Genomic DNA, 6723 nt, shown 5'->3' with positions numbered 1-6723 from the left:
CTCTTCTCTTATCTATACGATATATATATATATATATATAATTTATATTTTAATTTTAATTTTAATTATAATTCTAATAATAAGGGTATGTTAGCGAATGTTGTAAGGGTGTAAGTCGAAATTCTGTCCGTGTAACGCTACGCTATTTTTAATTATTGTAAGTTATGTTCAACCTTTTTACATTAATGTCTCGTAGCTAAGTTATTATTATGCTTATTTAAAACGAAGTAATCATGATGTTGGGCTAATTACTAAAATTGGGTAATTGGGCTTTGTACCATAATTGGGGTTTGGACAAAAGAACGACACTTGTGGAAATTAGACTATGGGCTATTAATGGGCTTTATATTTGTTTAACTAAATGAAAGTTTGTTAATGTTAATATAAAGATTTACAATTGGGCGTCCCTATAAATTACCATATACACTCGATCGGACACGATGGGCGGGGTATTTATATGTACGAATAATCGTTCATTTAACCGGACACGGGAATGGATTAATAGCCACTAGAATAATTAAAACAGAGGTGAAATTACATTCAAGGGTAATTGGTGTAATTGTTAACAAAGTAGTAAAACCTTGGTTTACACGCAGTCGATAACCTGGTGTATTCATTAAACAAAGTATTAAAACCTTGTTACAATTCGAATCCCCAATTAGTTGGAATATTTAACTTCGGGTATAAGAATAATTTGATGAGGACACTCGCACTTTATATTTATGACTGATGGACTGTTATGGACAAAAACCAGACGGACATATTAAATAATCCAGGACAAAGGACAATTAACCCATGGGCATAAAACTAAAATCAACACGTCAAACATCATGATTACGGAAGTTTAAATAAGCATAATTCTTTTATTTCATATTTAATTTCCTTTATTTTATATTTAATTGCACTTCTAATTATCGCACTTTTATTTATTGTTATTTAATCGCACTTTTAATTATCGTACTTTTTAATTATTGCAATTTTATTTTATCGCACTTTTATTATTCGCAATTTCATTATCGTTATTTACTTTACGCTTTAATTTAAGTCTTGTATTTATTTTATATTTTACATTAGGTTTTAACTGCGACTAAAGTCTTAAAATCGACAAACCGGTCATTAAACGGTAAAAACCCCCCTTTATAATAATAATATTACTTATATATATATTTGTATTTTTAAAAAAGTAAACTAATATAGCGTTGAGCTTTGTTTAAAGATTTCCCTGTGGAACGAACCGGACTTACTAAAAACTACACTACTGTACGATTAGGTACACTGCCTATAAGTGTTGTAGCAAGGTTTAAGTATATCCATTCTATAAATAAATAAATATCTTGTGTAAAATTGTATCGTATTTAATAGTTTTTCCTAGTAAAATATAAACTATTTTATATACACCTCGTACGACATCAAGTATTTTTGGTAAGTGCAAAAAACGTTTGTAAATATTAAAACGTTTAATGACCGGTTTGGTCATTAAACGTTTGTATCGTATTTTTGGTATTTAAAAAAAAGAAATTTGTAAAAAAAACGTTTTTTTTTTAAGAAAAAAAAAATTCGTTTAAAAAAAAAAAAAAAAAAATTTCAAAAAAAAAAAAAAAAATTGTAAAAAAAAAAAAACGTTTTTTTTTTAAGAAAAAAAAATTTCGTTTTTAAAAAAAAAAAAAAAATTTTAAAAAAAAAAAATTTTTTTTTTAAAAATTTAATAAATTATAATTTTTTTTTTAAGTTTTATTACCTTTAGATTTTTAGACTATAGTCGCAACTTTTAGTATTAAGTTTAGTTTTGCCATAGTTATTTTTACTTCTAGAATTTTTAGGCTTTGCCGTAAAATCCCTTAAGTGCTTATTCCTTAGACTAAGTTTTAGGTGCTTTAGAATTTTACGACGCCGTATTTCGCACTACTTTCTTATTTTTATTTTTCGACGCCTATTTTTCGACCTTTTTATTTTTCGACACTTTTCGACGCGCAATCTTTTTCTCTCTTATTTCTCGCCATTCTAGTTTTTAGGACTTAGAATTTTTTCTACTTCTTCTCTAAATTTCTTAAAATTACGAAAATTTATTTTAAGTGGTTAAATTGATAGACATCAAAATTTTCTGGTTCGTAGCAATAGTTGGATTTGTACGTGGACCGGGTTATTGGAGCCAAACAGTACTCAATTATATTGAGACCAAACGAATCCTGCCCCTCTGCTGCATCTTTTGGCTATTCGAAACGTGGGCAAAATCAGAAAAGTCTATTAATTGGATAACTTATTATAATTTTTCTTCCCTTTTTAAAAACTAATAGGATATTCAGTGAATGCACCAAGCAAGACGTTCGCCGCCGGTCATACGTTCACCACCTGTAACTCGATCAAGACATCTAGCAAATATTGTCGCCGTTGATTTTTCTTTAGAATCGTCATCTAGTCGAACAAGAACTCCAACTCAAATTTCCGATAATCCATCTTTTGAACCCGACTTCACAATTAAGAACCCGGAGCATATTCAAGGACAATTCCAAGATCCTGAACCACTAATTATTCCTCCTGAGCCACAAACCATTAAATCAGAATCCTCTAGTAATTCGTATTCAACAAATTCAATTATGGAAGTAACGGAACCTCTAAGTATGGAAGATCGAATGAGAGCCACACGCAAGGGCCAAGGTCACGCCATTATTAAGCCAGAAGTTAATGCGCCAGATTATGAAATCAAAGGACAAATTCTACACATGGTAACTAACCAATGCCAATTCAGTGGTGCACCGAATGAAGATCCTAACGAACACCTTCGTACGTTTAAAAGAATTTGTACACTATTCAAAATCCGAGAAGTGGAAGATGAGCAGATCTATCTCATGTTGTTTCCCTGGACTTTAAAGGGAGAAGCCAAAGATTGGTTAGAATCGTTACCTGAAGGGGCGATTGACACATGGGATGTTTTAGTTGAAAAATTTCTTAAACGATTCTTTCCGGCATCCAAAGCCGTGAGACTTTAAGGAGAAATTGTTACGTTCACGCAAAAGCCAAATGAAACATTATATGAGGCGTGGACAAGATTCGAAAGGATGTTGAGAGGATGTCCTCAACACGGTTTAGACACTTACCAAATAGTACAAATATTTTACCAAGGTGTCAACGTTGCTACACGAAAAGACATCGACATAACAGCCGGTGGTTCCATTATGAAGAAAACCGCAACTGAAGCTTACAAAATTATTGATAACACAGCCTCCCACTCGCATGAGTGGCACCAAGAAAAAGATATTTTTCGTTCATCTAAAGTGGCTAGAGCCGATTCTAGCCATGACTTTGATTCCGTTTCCGCAAAAATAGATGCTTTCGAAAGATGAATGGAAAAGATGAATAAAGATATTCACGCAATACGAATCAGTTGTGAGCAATGCGGTGGACCACACTTATTGAAAGATTGTCACATTGAACCAACATTGGAACAACGAGAGAATGTTTCCTATATGAACCAAAGGCCTGGAAATAATTATCAAAATAATTATCAACCGCCAAAGCTAAACTTCAATCGAAATCAAAACATTCTTTACAATCCAAAAGGACCCGAAAATAACTGGTATAACCAACAAGGTCCGAATAACCAACCAACTCAAAACAACACTTTCAATCAACAAAGACCTGGCTTATATAAACCACAACAACAAACCGAAGAGAAAAAGTCAAATATGGAAGACGTGGTATTCAAGCTAGTTGAATCTTAAACACAATTTATTGAAACTCAAACCCAAACGAACGAGAGATTTGATCAGTCATTAAGAACTCAACAAGCTTCCATTTTGAATCTAGAAAAACACGTAGGTACTCTTGCTAGCTTAATGAGTGAGAGGGAACAAGGAAAGCTACCGAGTAATACTGAAGTAAATCCTCGGAATGAGAATGTTAATATGGTTTCAACGAATTCTGAAAAACCAGCACCAGAAGATGGGAAGGTTTTAGATGTAAGTAACAATGAAGAAGTTACACCACCACCACCACCCAAGTATGTAAAGCCAGTGGTGGCACCATACAGACCACCCATCCCGTTTCCAAGAAAAGGAGTTGAGTATGAGCAAGTGATAGGTAATAAAGATTGTGATACCTCTGGAAAGAAGAAGAAGAAAAAGAATAAGAAAGTGCAAGAAACAAAAGCCGTAAATATAAACCCGGTGAAGACAGTTCCACCAAAACCTCCACCTAGGGTAGGTGATCCGGGTGAATTTATTGTTCCTTGTCTACTTAGTGATTGTGTCATGTATGATGCACTAGCAGATTTAGGTGCAAGTGTAAGTGTTATACCTCTTTCCTTATATAAGAGATTAGGTGTAGGTAAGTTAAGTCCAACGGATATGAGTGTTCGACTCTTTGATCAAACCATTAAACACCCAGTTGGAATTGTTGACAACCTACCCGTTCAAGTAGGCAATTTAACCTTTCTAGTCTAATTCATTGTCATTAACATAGAAGAGGACCCAAACATTCCTCTAATTTTAGGTCGACCATTCTTAGCGTCCACCAAGGCGTTATTTGATGTAGGAAATGGTAGAATGACACTTAGTAGTGGTGACAAATCGATCACCTTTATGATTCGAAAGACTAAATCTCCACCAACCAAAACCGTTGAACCAGCAAAAACGATTGGTAAGAACCATGTTGTTTTACCAACTCCAACGGTAATACTTAGCAATAATGAAACGCCTAAGTGTGGGGAAAATGAAGTAACACCTAATGATGACATGATAACAAAGAACCCCGTTGTTGATACGAAATTAAATGATCCCGTTATTAATAGTTCAATGAAGAAACTTATTAAACGGATTCGCGATGCTAAAACCAAGGGGAACTTTAAGTTATGTAACCGGTTAGTATCCAATCTATCACCTAAAGAAAAGGAGAAACTAGTTGAAATTGTGGATATTACACAGGAATCCGACCAATGGCTTAAAGAAAAAGTCACGGATATGCAAGTTGATTATGGACCAAGAGAAATTGACGATGAAGTTAATCACAATTTTGACACCACAGCTACCTAAGTGTGGGGAGATTCAAATGTTCTAAAAAAGAAAATGATGTCTAGAGTTAGTTGTTCTGTTCTCGTGTAGTTCCGAGAATGAAATCCGATTGGTCTTTTCCGCTAGCAGACACTAAAGAACTAGTTTTCTCCCTCCATTCTGATTTTTTTTTATAGGTTTTATATGAAATTAATATGCTTTTTAAATTTAATTTTTGTGTGTATTTAAAAACAAAAATTTACTTTATTTCATTAAGTTTAAAAAAAATGATTTCTAAAATTCGTCGTAAGTTGAACACTAGGTCATTGAACCGAAATTGCTTTACCCGAAGGCGAGGCGACAAATTTTGTTATCATTATTTTATTGATTTAAAGTATGCCAAAAAAATATTATATTTTATAAATTTTTGAACGTGGGGTTATATACCAAACTTCAAAAATATGTATATATATGTTTGTATTTTATGTTATATACAAAACAGGGTAAAACAACGCACTTTCAAAGACTGTCATTAAGTTCAGCAAAAGGTACTAATTTTGACGACAAGAAGCAAAATATCAAATGTGAGATAACAACAAGATGTTTGCAAACTGGGTATTTTTAATCATTTCTCTACGCTAATCACCCTCATGAATTTATAATTATAGTCTGATTTCATGCAAATGAGGGCATTGCATGATCTCAAGTGTGGGGAAGGGTTATAAATTCTCTCAGGTTTGCACTTAGTTTATTTGCCAAATTTTGTGAAAATTTGAAAAAAATTTTAACTAAATGAATTCAAAATCATGTTTATACATATTTATGAACGATAAAACTAGGTGTTAATGCCGAAATTATCGTTACCTCGGAAAGGACATAAATTGAGAAACACCCTAAAACGCTTGAATTCATTTAAAATGAAATAGAAGAAAATAAAAAGGCAAAGAAAGAAACTAAGTGTGGGAAGAATGTACCAAGTTATTCAATTTAAAACATATATCACATATTTTTGTACAAGATTATTGCAGGTACTTTTGCTTTGGATGATACTAATCAGTTTTACCCGGTTTACTGTAATACATTTGAAAGAAAGATGGATCTACACGATGAATCAATTCCATCATTAAAAGGAAGTAAAGTCTTCCGAAAAAGAAACGCGTTTCTTGATTTAGGTCATGAAGTTGTCGTTCAGACCAGCTGTAGGTTGACCAAAAATCTAGAAAAGTCATCTCTAAAATCAGCAGGAAATCCACGGACCTCAGCATCAAACAGGGTCGCTAAGTGGTCAGATTTATCCTAACCATGAGAAGGATTTATCTCGCATAATGGGGGGGCACCGTGCAAATTAGCTTGACAAGACTAATGAATCAGATCCCCAGAAAGGATAATCTCCTTAAAGATCAAAAATCAGCTTTTAAGCCTGATATTACTCAATCCTTGAGATTGACCTTAAAGATTGAGAATTCAAACTCATGGAATTCAATGATATCTAAACTCGAGCTTGAACGAGAAAATATTTTGATCAAAATTGCAAACCGATTTGTTTTCTGAAAATCCATTTTCAATGCGTTCATTACCATTGAACGTAAAATCCTAGGAATTCACCTGGAATTCATTAGGTCACCTGAACCAAATCGGGTGTCAACCGTAAGAATGGTGGTTGCATAGCATGGTCGGAGACAGGACCTTGTGCCAGACCGAAAAATAATAGGATGATTTTTACTATCGCTCCTACCAA

General features: G+C 33.3%; 1 non-coding gene across 1 annotated transcript; it reads right to left on the bottom strand.

Annotated features, from left to right (window-relative positions):
* Positions 1–2978: 2978 nt before the first annotated feature.
* On the bottom strand, positions 2979–3085 carry LOC139869845 (small nucleolar RNA R71). The gene has a single exon (XR_011766419.1). It is a non-coding gene; the product is annotated as a small nucleolar RNA R71 (small nucleolar RNA).
* Between the last annotated feature and the right edge of the window lie 3638 nt (positions 3086–6723).

This window comes from Rutidosis leptorrhynchoides, chromosome 9 (assembly GCF_046630445.1).
Source record: "Rutidosis leptorrhynchoides isolate AG116_Rl617_1_P2 chromosome 9, CSIRO_AGI_Rlap_v1, whole genome shotgun sequence".
NCBI classification, from domain to species: domain Eukaryota; kingdom Viridiplantae; phylum Streptophyta; class Magnoliopsida; order Asterales; family Asteraceae; genus Rutidosis; species Rutidosis leptorrhynchoides.
This window is presented reverse-complemented; position numbering and strand designations above follow the sequence as displayed.